We start from the raw sequence: 22,685 nt of genomic DNA, 5'->3' as shown, positions 1-22,685 counted from the left end.
TGGAGTCTCGCTGATTGCTATTACTGCAGTCTGAGATCAAACTGCAAGGCGGCAGCGAGGCTGGGGGAGGGGCGCCCGCCATTGCCCAGGCTTGCTTAGGTAAACAAAGCAGCCCGGAAGCTCGAACTGGGTGGAGCCCACCACAGCTCAAGGAGGCCTGCCTGCCTCTGTAGGCTCCACCTCTGGGGGCAGGGCACAGACAAACAAAAACACAGCAGTAACCTCTGCAGACTTAAATGTCCCTGTCTGACAGCTTTGAAGAGAGCAGTGGTTCTCCCAGTACGCAGCTGGAGATCTGAGAACGGGCAGAGTGCCTCCTCAAGTGGGTCAGTGACCCCTAACCCCCGAGCAGCCTACTGGGAGGCAAGCCCCAGCAGGGGCACACTGACACCTCACACGGCAGGGTACTCCAACAGACCTACAGCTGAGGGTCCTGTCTGTTAGAAGGAAAACTAACAAACAGAAAGGACATCCACACCAAAAACCCATCTGTACATCACCATCATCAAAGACCAAAAGTAGATAAAACCACAAAGATGGGGAAAAAACAGAACAGAAAAAGTGGAAACTCTAAAAAGCAGAGCGCCTCTCCTCCTCCAAAGGAACGCAATTCCTCACCAGCAATGGAACAAAGCTGCACGGAGAACGACTTTGACAAGCTGAGAGAAGAAGGCTTCAGACTACCAAATTACTCTGAGCTACGGGAGGACATTCAAACCAAAGGCAAAGAAGTTGAAAACTGAAAAAAATTTAGAAGAATGTATAACTAGAATAACCAATACAGAGAAGTGCTTAAAGGAGCTGATGGAGCTGAAAACCAAGGCTCGAGAACTACGTGAAGAATGCAGAAGCCTCAGGAGCCGATGCGATCAACTGGAAGAAAGGATATCTGCGATGGAAGATGAATGAAATGAAGCGAGAAGGAAAGTTTAGAGAAAAAAGAATAAAAAGAAATGAGCAAAGCCTCCAAGAAATATGGGACTATGTGAAAAGACCAAATCTACGTCTGATTGGTATACCTGAAAGTGACGGGGAGAATGGAACCAAGTTGGAAAACACTCTGCAGGATATTATCCAGGAGAACTTCCCCAATCTAGCAAGGCAGGCCAACGTTCAGATTCAGGAAATACAGAGAATGCCACAAAGATACTCCTCGAGAAAAGCAACTCCAAGACACATAATTGTCAGATTCACCAAAGTTGAAATGAAGGAAAAAATGTTAAGGGCAGCCAGAGAGAAAGGTCGGATTACCCTCAAAGGGAAGCCCATCAGACTAACAGCGGATCTCTCGGCAGAAACCCTACAAGCCAGAAGAGAGTGGGGGCCAATATTCAACATTCTTAAAGAAAAGAATTTTCAACCCAGAATTTCATATCCAGCCAAAGTAAGCTTCATAAGTGAAGGAGAAATAAAATCCTTTACAGACAAGCAAATGCTGAGAGATTTTGTCACCACCAGGCCTGCCCTAAAAGAGCTCCTGAAGGAAGCGCTAAACATGGAAAGGAACAACCGATACCAGCCGCTGCAAAATCATGCCAAAATGTAAAGACCATCGAGACTAGGAAGAAACTGCATCAACTAACGAGCAAAATCACCAGCTAACATCATAATGACAGGATCAAATTCACACATAACAATACTAACTTTAAATGTAAATGGACTAAATGCTCCAATTAAAAGACACAGACTGGCAAATTGGATAAAGAGTCAAGACCCATCAGTGTGCTGTATTCAGGAAACCCATCTCATGTGCAGAGACACACATAGGCTCAAAATAAAAGGATGGAGGAAGATCTACCAAGCAAATGGAAAACAAAAAAAGGCAGGGGTTGCAATCCTAGTCTCTGATAAAACAGACTTTAAACCAATAAAGATCAAAAGAGACAAAGAAGGCCATTACATAATGGTAAAGGGATCAATTCAACAAGAAGAGCTAACTATCCTAAATATATATGCGCCCAATACAGGAGCACCCAGATTCATAAAGCAAGTCCTGAGTGACCTTCAAAGAGACTTACACTCCCACACATTAATAATGGGAGACTTTAACACCCCACTGTCAACATTAGACAGATCAACGAGACAGAAAGTCAACAAGGATACCCAGGAATTGAACTCAGCTCCGCACCAAGCTGACCTAATAGACATCTACAGAACTCTCCACCCCAAATCAAAAGAATATACATTTTTTTCAGCACCACACCACACCTATTCCAAAATTGACCAAATACTTGGAAGTAAAGCTCTCCTCAGCAAATGTAAAAGAACAGAAATTATAACAAACTATCTCTCAGACCACAGTGCAATCAAACTAGAACTCAGGATTAAGAATCTCACTCAAAACTGCTCAACTACATGGAAACTGAACAACCTGCTCCTGAGCGACTACTGGGTACATAACGAAATGAAGGCAGAAATAAAGATGTTCTTTGAAACCAACGAGAACAAAGACACAACATACCAGAATCTCTGGGACACATTCGAAGCAGTGTGTAGAAGGAAATTTATAGCACTAAATGCCCACAAGAGAAAGCCGGAAAGATCCAAAATTGACACCCTAACATCACAATTAAAAGAACTAGAAAAGCAAGAGCAAACACATTCAAAAGCTAGCAGAAGGCAAGAAATAACTAAAATCAGAGCAGAACTGAAGGAAATAGAGACACAAAAAACCCTCCAAAAAATTAATGAATCCAGGAGCTGGTTTTTTGAAAGGATCAACAAAATAGATAGACCACTAGCAAGACTAATAAAGAAAAAAAGAAGAATCAAATAGACGCAATAAAAAATGATAAAGGGGATATCACCACCAATCCCACAGAAATACAAACTACCATCAGAGAATATTACAAACACCTCTATGCAAATAAACTAGAAAATCTAGAAGAAATGGATAAATTCCTGGACACATACACTCTCCCAAGACTAAACCAGGAAGAAGTTGAATCTCTGAATAGACCGATAACAGGATCTGAAATTGTGGCAATAATCAATAGCTTACCAACCAAAAAGAGTCCAGGACCGATGGATTCACAGCCGAATTCTACCAGAGGTACAAGGAGGAACTGGTACCATTGCTTCTGAAACTATTCCAATCAATAGCAAAAGAGGGAATCCTCCCTAACTCATTTTATGAGGCCAGCATCATTCTGATACCAAAGCCTGGCAGAGACACAACCAAAAAAGAGAATTTTAGACCAATATCCTTGATGAACATTAATGCAAAAATCCTCAATAAAATACTGGCAAAACGAATCCAGCAGCACATCAAAAAGCTTATCCACCATGATCAAGTGGGCTTCATCCCTGGGATGCAAGGCTGGTTCAATATACGCAAATCAATAAATGTAATCCAGCATATAAACAGAGCCAAAGACAAAAACCACATGATTATCTCAATAGATGCAGAAAAGGCCTTTGACAAAATTCAACAACCCTTCATGCTAAAAACTCTCAATAAGTTAGGTATTGATGGGACGTATTTCAAAATAATAAGAGCTATCTATGATAAACCACAGCCAATATCATACTGAATGGGCAAAAACTGGAAGCATTCCCTTTGAAAACTGGCACAAGACAGGGATGCCCTCTCTCACCACTCCTATTGAACATAGTGTTGGAAGTTCTGGCCAGGGCAATTAGGCAGGAGAAGGAAATAAAGGGTATTCAATTAGGAAAAGAGGAAGTCAAATTGTCCCTGTTTGCAGACGACATGATTGTATATCTAGAAAACCCCATTGTCTCAGCCCCAAATCTCCTTAAGCTGATAAGCAACTTCAGCAAAGTCTCAGGATACAAAATCAATGTACAAAAATCACAAGCATTCTTATACACCAGTAACAGACAAACAGAGAGCCAAATCATGAGTGAACTCCCGTTCACAATTGCTTCAAAGAGAATAAAATACCTAGGAATCCAACTTACAAGGGACGTGAAGGACCTCTTCAAGGAGAACTACAAACTACTGCTCAAGGAAATAAAAGAGGATACAAACAAATGGAAGAACATTCCATGCTCATGGGTAGGAAGAATCAATATCATGAAAATGGCCATACTGCCCAAGGTAATTTACAGATTCAATGCCATCCCCATCAAGCTACCAATGCCTTTCTTCACAGAATTGGAAAAAACTACTTTAAAGTTCATATGGCACCAAAAAAGAGCCCGCATCGCCAAGTCAATCCTAAGCCAAAAGAACAAAGCTGGAGGCATCACACTACCTGACTTCAAACTATACTACAAGGCTACAGTAACCAAAACAGCATGGTACTGGTACCAAAACAGAGATATAGATCAATGGAACTGAACAGAGCCCTCAGAAATAACGCCGCGTATCTACAACTATCTGATCTTTGACAAACCTGAGAAAAACAAGCAATGGGGAAAGGATTCCCTATTTAATAAATGGTGCTGGGAAAACTGGCTAGCCATATGTAGAAAGCTGAAACTGGATCCCTTCCTTACACCTTATACAAAAATCAATTCAAGATGGATTAAAGACTTAAACGTTAGACCTAAAACCATAAAAACCCTAGAAGAAAACCTAGGCAATACCATTCAGGACATAGGCATGGGCAAGGACTTCATGTCTAAAACACCAAAAGCAATGGCAACAAAAGCCAAAATTGACAAATGCGATCTAATTAAACTAAAGAGCTTCTGTACAGCAAAAGAAACTACCATCAGAGTGAACAGGCAACCTACAAAATGGGAGAAAATTTTCTCAACCTACTCATCTGACAAAGGGCTAATATCCAGAATCTACAATGAACTCAAACAAATTTACAAGAAAAAAACAAACAACCCCATCAAAAAATGGGCAAAGGACATGAACAGACACTTCTCAAAAGAAGACATTTATGCAGCCAAAAAGCACATGAAAAAATGCTCATCATCACTGGCCATCAGAGAAATGCAAATCAAAACCACAATGAGATACCATCTCACACCAGTTAGAATGGCAATCATTAAAAAGTCAGGAAACAACAGGTACTGGAGAGGATGTGGAGAAATAGGAACACTTTTACACTGTTGGTGGGACTGTAAACTAGTTCAACCATTGTGGAAGTCAGTATGGCGATTCCTCAAGGATCTAGAACTAGAAATACCATTTGACCCAGCCATCCCATTACTGGGTATATACCCAAAGGACTATAAATCATGCTGCTATAAAGACACATGCACACGTATGTTTATTGCGGCACTATTCACAATAGCAAAGACTTGGAACCAACCCAAATGTCCAACAATGATAGACTGGATTAAGAAAATGTGGCACATATACACCATGGAATACTATGCAGCCATAAAAAAATGATGAGTCCATGTCCTTTGTAGGGACATGGATGAAATTGGAAATCATCATTCTCAGTAAACTGTCGCAAGAACAAAAAATCAAACACCGCATATTCTCACTCATAGGTGGGAATTGAACAATGAGATCACATGGACACAGGAAGGGGAACATCACACTCTGGGGACTGTTGTGCGGTGGGGGGAGGGGGGAGGGATAGCATTGGGAGATATACCTAATGCTAGATGACGAGTTAGTGGGTGCAGTGCACCAGCGTGGCACATGTGTACATATGTAACTAACCTGCACAATGTGCACATGTACCCTAAAACTTAAAGTATAATAATAAAAGAAAAAAAAAACAAATTAACCCAATCAGACAAGAAATAAGTTTTGTAAATGAACAAAGTCTTCAAGAAATACGGGATTATGTAAAGCTACCAAAACTATGACTTACAGGCATTCTGGATGGAGAAGAGGAAAAAGTAAAAAGCTTGGAAAAATATTTGAGGGGATAATTTAGGAAAATCTCCCAATCTTCTAGAGATGTAGACATCAAGAGACAAGAAATTCAGAGAGCACCTGAAAAATACTGTACAACATTAACATGACCAAGGCATATAGTCATTAGGCTATTCAAAGTCAATATGAAAGAAAAATCTTAAAGGCAGCTAGAGAGAAGTGTCAAATCACCTATGAAGGAAGCTCATCAACCTAATGGTAGATGTCTCAGCAGCAACCTTGTAAAACATAAGAGATTAGAGGCCTATTTTTAACCACCTTGAAAAAATGTCAGCCAAGAATTTTATATCCTGCCAAACTAAGCTTCATAATTGAAGGAGAAATAGTCTTTCCCAGATAAGCACACATAGAGAGAATTCATCACCACTACACCATCTTACAAGAAATGCTCAAAGGAGTTCTGAACATGGCAATGAAAGGATAATACTCACACCATCATAAAAAGCACAGGTAAGTAGAAACCTCAGAGATCCAATAAAGCAGTTACACAACTGAGACTCCAAGGCACCTAGCTAACAAAACTACGATGGGAAAAAAACATACATATTAATATTAACCTTGAACATAAATGGCCTAAATATTCCATTTAAAAAATAAACACTAGCAAATTGGATAAAAGAAGCAGGACTTAACCATCTGCTGCCTACCAGAGACCCACCTAATGGCAAAAGACAACTACAGACTCAAAGTAAAGGGACTAGCAGAAGAAGAGAAATAACAAAGAGCAGAACTAAATGAGATTGAGACCCAAAAAAAATGATGAAAAGGATCAACATAATGAAGAGTTTGTTCTTTGAATGGATAAACAAAATTGGTAGACCACTAACTAGTTTAATGAAGAAAAAAGAGAGAAAATTCAAGTAAGCACAATCAGAAATGATAAAGGTGACAGTATTGCTGATACAACAAAAATGCGAAAGCTCATCAGGGGTTACTATGAGCATCTCTATGTGCACAAACTAGATAACCTAGAAGAAATATGTGAATTCCTGGAACACACAACTTCCTGAGATTGAATCAGGAAGAAATAGAAATCCTGAACAGACAAATTATGAGTAAGGAAATTGAATCAATAGTAAAAAAAACTTTCCAACAACAAAAAAGCCCAGGACCAGAGAGATTTACAGGACAGTTTTGCCATATCTACAAAGGAGAGCAGGTACCAGTCTTACAGAAACTATTCCAAAATACCAAGGCAGGAAGGATACCTCCCTAACTCTTTCTGTGATACTTGTTATCTCCCTGATGAATATAAATGTATCAATCCTCAACAAAATACTAGCAAACCAGATTTATCAGCACATCAAAAACAAAATGTATCACAATCAAGTGTGTTTTATTCCAGGGATGCAAAGATGGTTCAACATTTGCAAGTCAGTAAATGTGATTCACCATATATGCAGAATTAAAAAGAAAAACGATATGATCATGTCAATCAATAGATGCAGAAGAGGCTGTTGGTAAAATTCAACGTCACTTTATGTTAAAAACCCTCAAAAACTAGGCATTGAAGGAACATACCTAAAAATAATAAGAATCATATATGACAAAGTCACAGCCAACATCATATTGAATGGGGAAACGTTGAAAGCATTCACCCTAAGAACTGGAACAAGACAAGGATGCCTACTCACACCACTTCTATTCAACATAGTACTGGAAGTCCTAGACAGAACAGTTGGGCAAGAGAAAGAAACAAAAGGCATCCAGATTGGAAAAGAGGAAATCAAATTATCTCTTGGTCACTGATGACATGCCCCCATACCTAGAAAATCCTAAAGACTCCTAGACTTGATAAACAACTTCAGTAAAGTTTTAGGATATAGAATGAATGTACATAAACCAGTAGCATTTCTGTATACTGTTACTGAATCTGAGAACCAAATCACGAACTCCATCCCATTTACAGTAGTCACACACAAAAATAAAATAACTAGGAATACATTGAACCAAAGAGGTGAAAGATCTCTACAGGAAGATTACACAAATGGAAAAATATCTCATGCTCATGGATTGGAAGACTCAATATTGTTAAAAATGACCATAATGCCCAAAGGAATCTGCAGATTCAAAGCAATCCCTAATTACCAATGTCATTCTTCACAGAATTAGAAAAAACAATCTGAAGTCCATATGGACCAAAAAAAGAGCCTGAATTGCCAAAGAAATCTTAAGCAAAAAGAACAAAGCCAGAGACATCAGATTACCTAACTTCAGATTATACTACAAGGCTGAACAGCATGATACTGATATCATGATACCATGATAAAGATGGACACATAGATCAGAGGAATAGAACAAAGAACTCATAAATAAAGTGACATACCTACAACCAACTGACTTTCAGCAGATTCAACAAAAATAAACAATGGGGAAAGGACATCCTATTCAGTAAGTGGTGCTGGGAAATTGGCCAACCACATGCAGAAAAATGAAACTGGACCTCTGTGTCTCATCATATTCAAAAATTAACTCAAGATAGATTAAAGACCCATAAATGTAAGATGTGAAACTTAAAATCCTGAAAGAAAACCTAGGAAAAACTATTCTGGACTTTGGCTTAGGCAAAGAATTTATGACTAAGACCCCAAAAGAAAATAAAACAAGAACAAAAGTACACAGGTGGGACTTAATTAAACCAAAAAGCCTGTTCACAGCAAAAGAAATAACAGAGTAAGCAGACAACCTACAGAATGAGAGAAAACATTTGCAAGTCATACCTCCGACAAAGAACTAATATCCAGAATCTACAATGAACCCAAATAACTCAGCAAGAGAAAAACAACCCCATTAAATATTGGTCAAAGGACATGGACAGACATTTCTTAAAAGAAGACATAAAGTTTCCAACAAACATTTTAAAAATGCTTAATATCACTAATCATCAGAGAAGTGCAAATTGAAGCCTCAATGAGATATTATCTTATACCAGTCAGAATGGCTATGATTAAAAGTCAGAAAACAACAGATGTTGGCATGGATGCAGAGAGAAGGGTATTCTTATACACTGTTGGTGGGAATGCAAATTAGTACAACCGCTATGGAAAACAGTTTGGAGATTCCTGAAAGAACTAAAAATGGAATTACCATTCAATTCAGCAATGCCACTACTGGGCTTCTACCCAAAGGAGAAGAAATCATTATATAAGAAAGACACCTTTATGTATGTTTATCGCAGAACTACTCACAATAGCAGAGTCATGGAATCAACCTAAGTGTGTATCAGTGGATAATTGGATAAAGAAAATGTGGTCCATATATACCATGAAATACTATGCAGTCATAAAAACAAATGAAATTATGTCCTTTTTAGAAGTTTCTACATGGATGGAGCTGGAGGCCATTATACTAAGTGAAATAACTCAGTAACAGAAAAGCGAATACTGCACATTCTCACTTGTAAGTGGAAGCTAAACAGTGGGTACATATAGATGTAAAGATGTAAATATCAGACGCTGGAGACTCCAAAAAGGGGGAAGGTAAAAGGGGAATTCGGATTTTTACAATTCGAATTTACAATTTTACAATTGGGTACAGCTTGTTCACTGTTTGGATTATGGGTACATTAGAAGCCCAAACCTCACTATTATGTAATATATCCATGTGATAAACCTGCACATGTGCCCCCCAAATCTAAAATCTTAAAAAAAGATATTCATAAGGAAAAGGGTACACTACAACTGATACTAAACAAAGACAGGATGATAGGAGACTGTTATGAACAGTTATACACTAACAGATTGGATAATCCTGAAGATATGGATAAATAAATAGAAACGTACAACCTACCAAGATATACCATGAAGAAACAGAAAATATAACAGACCAAGGAAGGAGATTGAAGCTGTAATCAAAAATCTCCCAACAAAGAAAACTCAAGATGAGATGGCTTCATTGGTTAATTGTACTAATCATTTAAGGAAGAATTAATGACAAGTGGTCAACTTGTAGAATCAGTTCTTCTCAAATTCTTCTAGAAATTTGAAGATAAAGGAATACTGCCAAACTCATTCTGTAAGACCAGCATTGTTATGATATCAAATTCAAATAAGAACACAAGAAAATTATAGGCCAGCATCTCTGGTGAAGGTAAATGCAAAAATCCTCAACAAGATAATAGCAAATTGAATTCAGTAGGAAATTTAAAATATCATACACCATGAACAACTGGGACTTACTCCTGGGATGCAAGAATGGTTTAACCTATGCAGATAAAAAATGTGACATAAGACATCAATATTCTGATATTCACAGATCTGCAACATAATGTCAAAGATCTAAATTATATTGGGAAATATAATATGCTATTGAAATTGTTAAGTATGTAATAAGTACCTTTAAAAAGCTATTATCTGTGAATGAAACTCCAAATTAGGATTAAGTTCTTAAAAGAATTATATGGAAAAAGGAGTATTTTATTGTAAATATTAAACTAGGACATGTTTGTTATTAAAAATAAAATTTATACAGTAAGTGCTATTGACTTAAAATACTATCAACTTTATTCTCTGTAGAGAAGAAAGTATAAGTTGGCAATGTTCCAACATGTCTGTATTAATCTTACAAGATCTTGTGGTTCAGCCAAAAACTCTCATGCTTGTGTCAGTTAAACTTTTTAAGTATAACTTTTGAAACACCTGTCTTAAAGGCGTCCTTATGCTTTCAGTTTTTAAAACATATATAAAACTGATCTGATAATGTGAAATATTGTTCAACATGTTAGCTATTTCTTAATATTTTGCAATTGGTGAGTTTTAAAACTGTCCCAAGTTAACAGCGATTTAAAAACATTTTTCTCACATGTAGTTTTTAAAGCTCTCTAGAAATTGACATGTTTACAAAACTGCCAAGACAATTAAACTTTTTATGTTAAAAATGTTTAAAACTCTGATCATATAGCACATAGTAATAATGCTTTCTTGGGCATAAATTATAATAAAATACTATAAGTAATACATGTAAAGAATGTATCAGTCACTATCTAAGCCTTGAAGCAAATTGTATTCATCCTTCAAGATTCAGTTGAACCTACTCTTTGGAATCAGTTTCAACCAGAGGTGGTGTATGATTTAGAAAAGGTTGAGCGCATGGCTTCTAGTCTTCGCTGTACCGTCTCTTGAGTTCCACTTGTACATATGTAAAATGAAAGCAATGGGCCAGATGATCCCTGAGTGTTGTTTTATTTTTTAGCTCTACTTATAAGGGAACACCCATTTGCACTAAATATACTGTATGAATATTTAAGTATTTCTGGGTATCTTGAGTATTCAGAGGTGGCACTAATGAAGGAGTGTAGGCTTTCCCTGCAATGTTGAACCTTGGTGTACATTCTGTCCTCTTAAAAAACCAATCAAACAAATTTGCTACCTAGAGTACAGTGTGCATAGGTCTTTTGGTCATTAGCCTTATAATAGTCATTTAAAATATTTTCCAAAGTTACTTAGGTAATTTCTTGTTTTCCATACCTCATTCATAATAGTTTTATTACTGTTGGTATTGTATTTTTCATTCTCCCTATCTGCTGGATGATTTAAATTATTTATTTTTTGAGGGAATAGGAAACATTGCCATAGTTATATAAATAAGCTCTACAAAAAGGTGTACTCAGGGAAATGTCAATCCTCCCCCTATGCCTACTACCTTGTTTCCATTCCCCTTCCAGTTATTAAATTTGTCATAGAGATTTGGGTTGTTCTGAAACTACTTAAGTGTATACTGGGATATAACAAGTAAGTAAATATGTTTCAGATAATAAGACCCAGATTTCTCACCGTAAGATAAAAGGCTAGTGTGTTCAGGGCTATGGTGTTCACTTGGAATTGGAAGTATCAGTATGAACTTATGGTTCTGAATATATATAAAAACAGATAAATATGAAAATATAGATGGGGTATGTTAGTGTACATACATGTATTTCCAAGCCCTGCCTACTAACAAGACATGAAAGCAGTGACACCCAGTAGTAGTGAACATAGATAATACCCAGATCTAGGATTTAAATACCATTCTCCAGTAGAAGGTACTATGCCTCCTTGGAGAGATGGCTGATTCTATATCTAGGGCAGGGAAAATGGAAGATGAGCCTAGAATAGTAAGTGCACATAAATAAGTAAAAAAATAAATAAATTTCAGGTGCAGCGGCATGCACCTGCAATCCCTGCTACTCAGGAGGCTTTGTAATCCCAACTACTTGGGAGGCTGAGGCAGGAGGATCGCTTGAGACCAAGAGTTTGAGACCAACCTGGGCAACTTAGCAAGACTCCATCTCAAAAAATGAATGACTAAATGAATGAATGATGAGAGCATGTCAAAAAAACACAGGAGCCAACTTGAAGGAGTTCCCAATAGCCAATTCTGGAACAATTTTAGCAGCAAAATAAATAATGATAGCATTATTATAATCCAGAAAATAAAAGAAATATCCATCCATCTGTATTGACATAAATACTTAAACACCTGGGAGGGAAAGGACAGGTCTTCCTTACAGTAGAAATCCAATTATAAATTAATAAGTAAATATGGAAATGGAGACTCACCATTAGGCAAATATCATGGTAATAATTGTTTAAAAGAACTATCAATGGATATTAAAATAAGTGGGTGAAAGTGTCATGAGAAAAAAGATTTTTTGCATAATTTTGAAGTATTTTCCCAGAAGATAATTAATAATTGCTAAGAGAAACATCACAACTGGTGTGGAAAAATAAACCTGGCAGGCACCACCTTAACCAGATGATCAATTACAGATGATAATATCACCAGTAATAAGACATAGTGACATACCATGTGCCACTAGTGTGGTATATTGACAAGGGCACCTATTGCTTTAGTTCTATTTTTGCTCAAAATGCATCACCTCAATCTAATAATTAGAAAACATCAGAGGAATCCAAGTTGAGGGGCATACGACAAAATCAGTGCCCAGTACTCTTCAAAAGTGTCAAGGTCATAAAATACAAATAAAGACAGAAGCAACTTGTCAAAGGCAAACAGATTGGATTATCAAATTTTGGTAGAAGTTACAGGAGGTTATGGACACATGATACAGTGTGGCATACTAAATTGGCTCCTGGGCCAGAAAAAAAAAAAAAAGGATTATTAGCGGGGAAACTGGAAAAGGGCAAATAAGGTCCCTAGATAAGTTAATAGCATTGTATAATGTTAATTTTATATCTTTCGTAACACTGCTGTGATTATGTCATGTTCTCTTTAGGGGATACTGGTTAAAGGGTATACAAGAATGTTGATTTTTTACAGCTTTTCTGTAAGTCTGAAATTTTTCAAATTGAGATACTTTGAAAATTTCTGATCAAAATGAAGCAAAATCCTTTCCTTGGGCTTTGTTAGTATGTATTATCTGAAAAAAGTTGGAATTTTCAAAAATATTTTAATAAGCAGTAATAAAACAAAAGGAAAAATATTGGAATATAATAATAATTCAGTTTACAAAATGCATAGTAGGTCAGAGGATCATTCCTAGATCTCTGACTCTTGTCCCATTCTGTTAGCCTAAAAGAATGTCAGATATCTTGCCCCAAAGGAAAGTTTTTTGTACTTTTCCTGATCTGCCTCCATGTTGCAGAGTGCCAGCTTACTTCCGCACATTTCAGACCTGGTCGCGATACCTTGAACTTCAGGGGCAAGGATAAATCAGGCTAATTCTGCTTTCATTAGGCTTTTCTGTTCAGGCCTGGTTGGGGTTTGAGAGAATATGCCTCTTCTCTAAAACACTGGAGGACTGGGAAGGCTGACACAATAAATTAACAATCAGTGGCAATCCCACATTTCATATATTTGGTAAGAAAAATAATACTGAGTGTACCTGTACAGACCTAATGCTAATTGCTTTCCCAAATATTATTTATTTTCGTACTTAGAATAGCTCTGTGAGGTAGATGTTGGCTCCTTTTTAAAAATAAGGAAAATGAGGCTCAGAAAGGTTAAATATCTTGCCAAGATGGTACATTAAGTAATGGAAAGCCAAGATTCAAACCCAGGTCTATTTGATTCTAAAGCATGCTATTCTTTTTTTCTTATAGGTCCAACAGAAAAATACATATACATTAAATATGACATCCATACATATAATAGAGCAGTGCAGAGGTAATTCTGTCAGTATCAATGCCCATCCATATAGAAACATCTTAAGAGAAGTTACCATATCATATATTCTTTTTAATTTCCCATGGCCTCCAATAAGGTAGAATCCGGTAATTACTACATTACTGGTGATTTTCAGATTCGTAGTATCTGATGAAAGTAAAACAGCAAAAAGAAAAAAATATTGACCTCTGCAGGGCAATCTTATCTGTAGCTAGCTGGCAGATTGCTGTTATCTTCATTCTTCTCTCTGTTCTATAAATATTTAACCACCTGTATTGGTTTTCTGTTGCTGCCATAACAAATGACAACACACTTACGATTTAAACAACACAAATTTATTTTCTTTTGGCTCTGTGGGTTGTGAGTCCATCCCAGGTCTCACTGGGCTAAAATCTAAGTGTTGTATTCCTTTCTGTAAATTCATGGGGAAGATTCATTTTCTTCCTCAGATGGTGGCATAGTCAGATCCTTTTGAGCATACAAGGACCCCATTTCCTTGCTGGCTGAAGGCCATTCCCAGCTTCTAGAGGGTACCTGCATTCCTTGGCTTGTGACTTCTTTTCTCTAACTTTAAAGCCGGGAAAACAGGTCAAGTTTCTTTCATATCGTATCTCCACTCCTGCCTCCCTCTCTTTCACTTTTAAGAGCTCATGTGATTAACTGGCCCATCCAAATAATCCAGGATAATCTCCCCACCTTGAGGTCCATAATTTTAATCACATCTGCAAAGTCCATTTCACCATTTAAAGTAATATAGTCACAGGGTCAGAGTACTAGGATGTGGACATCTTCATGGATGCCTTATTCTGCAGACCACAATGTAAAAAAAGTCACACAAGTTCATAAACCACTGGCTAATATTAATAATCATAACTATACTGAGCAGTTTGTGTCAAGTAATGTTCTAAATTGTGTTTTATATATTAATCTAATCCTTGCAATACTGTAATGAAGCAGGTTACTTAGCCCTATTTTATGGATGAGAAAAAATAAGTACAAAAGACATTAGGTAATTTACCAGAGTCACTGATAGTAAGTATTATCTGTAATTTCAACCAGGCGGTCTGAGTCTGTAAACTATGCCATTAACTTCTGTACTATCATAAGTCACTCAGATGATTCAGGACTTCGGATATTTTACTTAACTGATTAGGGTCAAAATGTTTAGCAAGCCTATACTGTATGTGGGCTGGTAATTCTTAGTTTTTACGGTAAATGAATATTTTTTTCTTGCTGGCTGACAGAAAAGGAATGATAATGAGGGTACACGGATGACTGAAATTGAATGTTATTTCCTTAGATTATTTTACTCATTATCACTATTGTATAAGAATATGTCACTGTTTGTTAAATAAGTTCCTTCAGAACAACTTAGAGAAAAATATGGTAATTAGGTTATCATGTAATCCAATGACATACATCTCTGTTGCAGCACTTGCAATGATGTTGTAATTCTCTGTCTCTCTCTCCCCCAACCTTTGTTCTTTGATGTTAGTGGTCTTTCCAATTTTGTATTTCAACATCTGTAGAATTTCTGGCTGATGGATCCTCCAATAGTGAATTGGATGAATGGATTAGTTAATTAATTAAATCATTCCTATAATTGTCAATCCATTTATACCCTGCTCTTAAAATTTAATGAATTAATTTGAGGTGAAAATGTTTCAGACAAGATGATCTTCAAATTCTACATGTAATAAAGATAATTTTAAGAGTCTCAAAACAATTTGTATATTTATAGAATCCCTAATAATGGTCATTTGCACTGTGCTAAGCATTGGGCTAAACGAGAGCTCAGTATTCACAACAATCCTATGATGTAATGCTCTAGTCGTATACATGTGGAAACTAAGGACTAACTGAGTTGTATCACTCCCCAAAGTCTACTCACGGACCCAGTAGAGCCAATGTCTTCACCTAGGAATAATTGACTCTAAAGCGTTTGCCCTTATCTACTGCCTCATTTCTTTTTATTCCTAAAGTAAAACTACTCATAAGATTTCTGGATCTGATTTCTGTACTACTTGTGGATTGATTAAATACAAAAACATTATTGTGTATTATTATCAGTTGGTCTTTCAAATAACTGAGACCAAAACATTAAAATAGTTTTAAAAATCTGTAAACACTCCTACTCTTCTGGATTTCTACTTACAGAATTAGCACCTAGAACTAGAAAAGTAAGTTTCTTTTTTTTTTTCTGAGTGTTAAGACCTCAGGAAATATTTTTTTAATTAACATACTATAAAATTGACTTGATATTCATTTATTTGAGCTTTAATACACACACACACACAAACAGACACACACATAAGTGTATTCATGTAGCAGCCATGACAATCAGGGCACAGAACAGTTGCATCATCAGAGCACTATCGTGCTACCCCTTTTTAGTCACATTTTCATTCCACCACAAATCCTGGCAACTGTGATCTTTTGCTATCATTTTCTCTTCTTGAGAATGTTATAAAAATGAAATCATACAACATGAAACGTAATCTGTGTCACTCAGCATACGATAGGAAACATTTCTATTTCACTCAGATGTATTCAAGTTGTTGCGTGTATCAATAGTTTGATCCTTTTTATTGAGTAGTATTTCGTTGTATGGGTGTGCCACAGTTTATCCATTCATTAGTGGAAGGACATTTGGGTTGTTTCCAATTTACGGAGATTATGAGTAAAGTTGCTATAAACATTAGTATACAGGTTTTGGGGGGTGAAGTTAAGTTTTCATTTCTCTAGGGTAAATATTTAGAAGTGTGATTGCTGCATAATATGTTGTATATATTTAATGTTTCAAGAAACTGCCAAACTTTTCCAGAGTGGTTGTACCATCCCACCAGTAATAAATAAGAGATGATCCACTTTCTCTACATGGCCACAGGCATTTTGTTTTATCAGATATTTTTTACTTTAACCATTCTAATAGGTGTGTTTTCATAATAGGTTTGGTTTTCATTTGCATTCCCCTAATGGCTAATGAAGTTAAACATTTTATCATGTGTTTATTATGTCCTCTTCAGTGAAGTGTCTGCTTAACACCTTTTGTGTATTTTCTTTTCTTTTTTTTTCTGTAGTGTTTTTTTTTTCTTTTTTTAATTATACTTTAAGTTCTAGGGTACATGTTCACAATGTGCAGGTTTGTTACATATGTATACATGTATTTTCTATTTGAGTTACTTATTTTATTAAATTTTGAGAGTTCTTTAGAGTTGTAGTAAAGACTACTGTAGCTTGTCTTTTCATTCTCTTATCGTAGTCTTTCACAGAACAAAAGTTTTAATTGAGATTTAGTTTATCACTTTTTCTTTTTATGGATCATGATTTTCATCATGCTTGGTGTCATGTGCAGGAACTCTGCTTAACTCCAGATCATCAGGATTTTCTCTTTGTTTTCTTCACCTTTTTATTAGGGCTTGTTGTATTTTGACCTAATTTTTTTATAAGATGTTAGATTGAGGTGAAGTTTCATTTCTTCAATATGGATGTCCAGTTGTTCCAATACTGCTTGTTGAAAAGACTATTCTTTCTGTATTGAATATATTTGCATTTTTGTCAGAAATTAATTGTCTATATTTATGCGGGTCAGTTTCTGGACTTTGTTCTGTTCTGTTGATCTGTACATCCATCCTTTTGCCAATACCACGTAATCCTGATTACTGTAGCTTGATAGTAAGTCTTAAAATTGGAGGATGTTATTTCTCTAATTTTATTTTTCAAAATCATTTTGGCTATTATAGTTCCTTTGCCTTTTCATATAAATTTTAGATAATCTATTTATATTAAAAATAATCATGCTGAAATTTTGATTTGATTTGTGTTAAATATGCAGATCAATTTGGAGAGAACTGACTTCTTCCTTAAAGTGTTGAGGAGTCTTCCAATTAATGAACATGGTGCGTGTTTACATTTATTTAGGTTTTCTTTTTCTTACATCAGTGTTTCATAATTTCAGAATACAGATCATGTACATAATTTGTTAAATTTACACCTATGTATTTCTTCTTTGGAGATAAGAACTGTGAATGGCTTGAAGTTTTTTTCTTTTAATTTGGTTTCCAGTTCATTGCCTATGTAGACAGTCTTGTTTTCTGCAAATAGGGACATTTTTATTTCTTCCTTTCTAATGTGTATGCCTGTAATTCTTTTATTGACTTATTGCAAGACATCAAGAGTGGTGATAATGGACATTCTTGGCTTTTTCTTAATCTTGAGAAGAAAGCATAGTCTTTCTCCTTTAAGTGTAATGTTAACTGTAGGTTTCTTGTAGATACGCTTTATCAAATTGAGTAACTTCCCTTCTATTCCTGGTTCGCTGCAAGTTTTCATCATGAATAAATGTTGCTTTTTTTCAAATGCTTTTTCTGCATCAATTGAAATGATCATATGGTTTTACTTCTTTAATCTGTGAATATGGAGGAATGCACTGATCAATTTCAAATATTGAATGAGGCTTTATTCTCTGAAAAGCCTCACTTCATCATTTTCTTTTTGTATATTGCTAATATTTTGTTGAAGATTTTTGTGTCAATGTTCATAAGGGATGTTAGTCTATAATTTTTTTTTCTTTTTCTTTTTCTTTTATTTTCTTTGTACTATTGTCCTATGGTTTTGGTATTAGAATAATCCTGGCCTTGAAAAAAAATATTTAAATTGGTGTTATTTCTTCTTTAAATATCTGATAAAATTTGCAAGCGAAAGTTGGTCCTGGAGTTTTGTTTTGCTTGGGAGGAAGATTTTCTAATTCAATTTAAAAATATTTACAGGAATATTCAGGTTTTGTATTCATCTTGGATGTGTTTAGTGTCTGATTTTCAAGGAATTTACTTATTTCACTTCTTTAGGTTTATGTTTACACAATTGTTCAGAGCATTCCTTTATATCCTTCTAATATCTGCTGGTTCTACAGTGGTATTCTCTTTTCATTCCTGATAGTAGCAATTTGTGGCTTCTTTTTTTGCTTACCAATCCTACTAAAGTTTTGTCCATTGCATTGATCTTTACAAAGAACCAGCTTTTTGTCTCACTGGTTTTTTTAAATTTTATTGCTTTTTGATTTTTATTACTTCTTTCTGCTTGCTTTGGGTTTATTTTGCTCCTCGTTTACTGTTGTTTTAATACACAATTCAGAATTTTGATCTGAGACCTTCTTTTCTAGCACAAGCAGTTAATGCTATAAATTCCCCTCTATACAGCGTTTTAGGGACACTCCACAGATTTTGATGTTTTTTATTTCCCTTTTTGATCCATAGATTCTCTCTAAATCAGTTTATTAGTTTCCAGTGTTTGGAGATTTTCTTATCTTTTTCCTATTGACATCTGGTCATTATGATCATAGAACATACTTTATAGAATTTCAATCCTTTAAAATTTGTTTTGTTTTATGATCTTGGAAGTGGTGTGTCTACATGAATATTTTGTGTACATTTGAAAAGAATGTGAATTCCGTCATTGGGGTGTGTTCTATAAATCTATAAGTGTTATTTGGATCTAGTTGTTAATGTTGCCTGGTTCTATATCCTTGCTAATTTTTTGTCTACTTGTTCTGTCAGTTAATGCAAGAGGAGTATTAGAAGTCTGCAAGAATATTGTAGATTTGTCTCTACTTTTTGTTCTGTTCATTTTTGCTTTATTTTAAAGCTCTGTTGTTAAAGGCATACACATTTAAGATCGCTCTGTTCTCTTGGCAAATTGACCCTCTTATCATTATGCAATGTTTTTCTTGATCTCTGATAATTTTCTTATCACTGAAGTCTACTTTGTCTGATATTACTATAATCACGCTAGCTTTCTTCTGGTTAATGATATAATTTTTCATGATAGAATTTTTTATCCTTTTACTTTTAAACTATGTAATTATAATTGAAGAAATTTTTGTAGATAGGATATTAATGAAGATTGTTTTTATTATTTTTGGTCTATTCTGATCATCTCTGCCCTTAATTGGTTTGTTTAGGCCATTTATATTTCATAAAATGTTTGATGTTTAGATTTGGGTTTATCATTTTATTATTTGTTTTTTGTTTTTCTCTCTGTATTTTCACTCTTCTGGTCCTCTTTTTCTGCCTTGCTTTGGATCATTTGAATATTTTTTAGTATTCCATTTTAATTTAGTTTTGACTATGTATCTTTGTATAGATTTCTTTTAGTGGTTGCTCTATGGATTAGAATGTACATCCTAACTTTTCACAGTCTATTTAGAATCAATCTTTTACCCTGCCAAGTGGATTGTATAAATCTTTCATGTAAGTCTTGTTATTCTCCCTCCTTTATTTTATAGTTTTTATATGTACTACATCATTTCTCTTCTTCTTTTATTCCCGACATTCCAAGTGTCCCTCATTTCACCTTCTTTATGACAGTCTTCCTTTAGTAATTCTTTTAGAACAGATCTGCCAGCAATGAACTATACTTTTAAATCTGAGAATGTCTTTATTTTACCTTCATTTTTTAAAGGATATTCTCATTGAATTTAGAATTTTGAGCTGACAGATATTTTTTGTTTTAAACATGTTCCACTTTCTTATGGAATCTATGATTTCTGATTATAACTCTGTAGTCCATTGATCCCCTATAATTATATATTATTTCCTCTGGCTCTTTTTAATATTTTTTTAAACTAGTTTGATTGATGGATTTGAGCCTAGTGTTTGATTGATGGGTTCGAGCCTAGATTTGGGGGGTTAGGAGGTTACTATTTGAGGTTCAGTTCTTAAATCTGTTGGTTTATGTCTTTCACTAAATTTGGGAAATTTTTAAACATTATTCAGTTTTTTTTCTGCACTACAGCTCTTTTCCTTCTGGGACTCCAGTGACATGAAAGTTAGATATTTTATTATTGTCCTGCATTATCCTGAGACTCTTTATTTTTTAATAAATATTTTTACTCTGTCTTATTCAAAGTGGATAGTTTCCATTGATGTACTGTCAAGTTCACCAGTCTTTGCTCTCTTATCTCCATTTTACTATTAAGCCCATCCAGTGATTTTTAAACTTTGGTTACTGTATGTTTAGTTCTAAAATTTTCTTTTAGTTTTTATTTAAATATCTTCCATTTGCTGAGACATTCTATCTTTCCATTCTTTTCAACAGTGTTTACCCTTACTTCTTGGAGCATTTTTATAATAGTTGTCTTAATGTCTTAGTTTAATAATTCTAACATCTTATTTTCCCAATGTTGCCATTTTTTGATCATCTTTTCCTATGTGACTTGAGACTTTTTCTGATTCTTCACATGCCAAGTAATTTGAGATTATATCCTGGACATTTCAAGTATTATGTTGTGAGATTAATAAGTTAAATAAGACTAATACTTCGTCTTATTTAAATCCTATTGAGAATTTTGATATTTTTTACTTAACAGGCAATTTATCCAGTTGTATTCGGGATGCAGTCTCCAGCCAGTATATAGGTTGTGATTCCACAACTGGTTCACTTTTCAAAGCCTTTGAAATGCTGTTCAGATCTGTCCTTCATGTACCACCCAGGGTCCAATCTAGAACATGGGTAATTGTCTGTCTATACTTAGTTTCTCACAGTCTGTGATCAGATTCACACATGAGAAGTTTGAGCATAAACCCAAGAGTTCATAAACAGCCTTATGAGGTCACTTTCCTGAGCCTCTCTCTTTCATGATCTCAGTACTTTGAGTTCCTGGAGACTCTGCTTTTCAGTCCTCTAGCCAAAACTCTGGGACTTTATTTACCCTACTTTGCCACATGCTTCCTGCATCTATGCCTGTAGAAGAGCTGAAAGAAGACAGGGAGAGAAAGAGCTCAGTGGAGTTTATATTATACTCTTAGGGCCACAGCTCCTCCTACTGGAGAGGAAGTTTTCCCTCCCTCAAAGTTTTAAATTCTTGCAGTTATCATTATCTCTGCTACTACCTTGAAGGCTAGGATGCAAGAGAATAAAGGAGAAAAGGGCAATTTTTCTCTTCTTTAAGACTTTTCCTGCTCCTTGAGCCTAAACTATAAGGATTCTCCTAGAACCTTCACTGCCATGCCCCAGGGCCCACTTTCAGGTTTTAAGCTCCCTTGAATCCAGGCCAGGGGTACCTTTTAAAAAAAGAAGAAAGAAAAAGGTAAGGGGAATCACCCTGTGCTACTCTGAATTCTTGTCATGTCATCTTCTCCAGTCCACCTGCTGTGACTTACCCTTTAGAGTCTTTAAATAACCGTTTCCTTCATTCTCAAGTTTTATTAGCTAGATTCAGTAGCAGATATAAACAGTTTGTGGATTCTCCATATTAACTGGATCTGACCTCAGGTATATATTTTTAATCATTATCTAAGTTAATGGGTGTTCATGGAGGTTGTGAGTTGTATTTGTTTTAACTTTGCTATACAGTTATACCCCAAATATTCACATACATATTATAAATTGGAAGATACAGGAGCAGGAAAATGAAACTATCTGGAAAAGTATACAGTGAAACATTTCATCTCTAAAGTTTGAACACATGTAGGTCTGAATTTAGGAATCTGTTGGCATTCGCTTTTTTGATAGTTTTCCCTTAGCAGAGAATAGGGTAGGAATAGCAGAAAGCTGGCTCAGCGATGACTTACAGAATGAGAGGGATGTGAATTGGCCTTTTAAAAATCTGTGGAAGTTACTCATTTGGACTGGGTAACGGCTTTCTAGGCAGAGGGAGCAACTTCAGGAAAGGTATAGAGAAGGTCCCCAACTTACAACATTGACTTAAGACTTTTCAGCTTTACAGTGGTGTGAAAGAAATATGTATTCAACAGAAACCACACTCCAA

General features: G+C 35.5%; 1 protein-coding gene across 17 annotated transcripts in view; it reads left to right on the top strand.

Annotated features, from left to right (window-relative positions):
* ZEB1 (zinc finger E-box binding homeobox 1) overlaps window positions 1-22,685 on the top strand; it is a 204,278-nt gene that overhangs the window by 144,365 nt on the left and 37,228 nt on the right. The window contains exon 1 of one of the 17 annotated variants that reach the window (XM_055352989.2): window positions 17,749-17,817. The exons of the other annotated variants lie outside the window; for them this stretch is intronic. The gene's annotated coding sequence lies outside the window, so the exon portion shown is untranslated. Of the gene's footprint in view, window positions 1-17,748; window positions 17,818-22,685 lie in introns of those variants that run through there. 17 annotated transcript variants of the gene reach the window in all.

Source organism: Gorilla gorilla, chromosome 8 (genome assembly GCF_029281585.2).
Source record: "Gorilla gorilla gorilla isolate KB3781 chromosome 8, NHGRI_mGorGor1-v2.1_pri, whole genome shotgun sequence".
Classification (NCBI taxonomy): domain Eukaryota; kingdom Metazoa; phylum Chordata; class Mammalia; order Primates; family Hominidae; genus Gorilla; species Gorilla gorilla.
The sequence above is the reverse complement of the archived record's forward strand: the minus strand, read 5'-3'. Positions and strand labels throughout refer to the sequence as shown.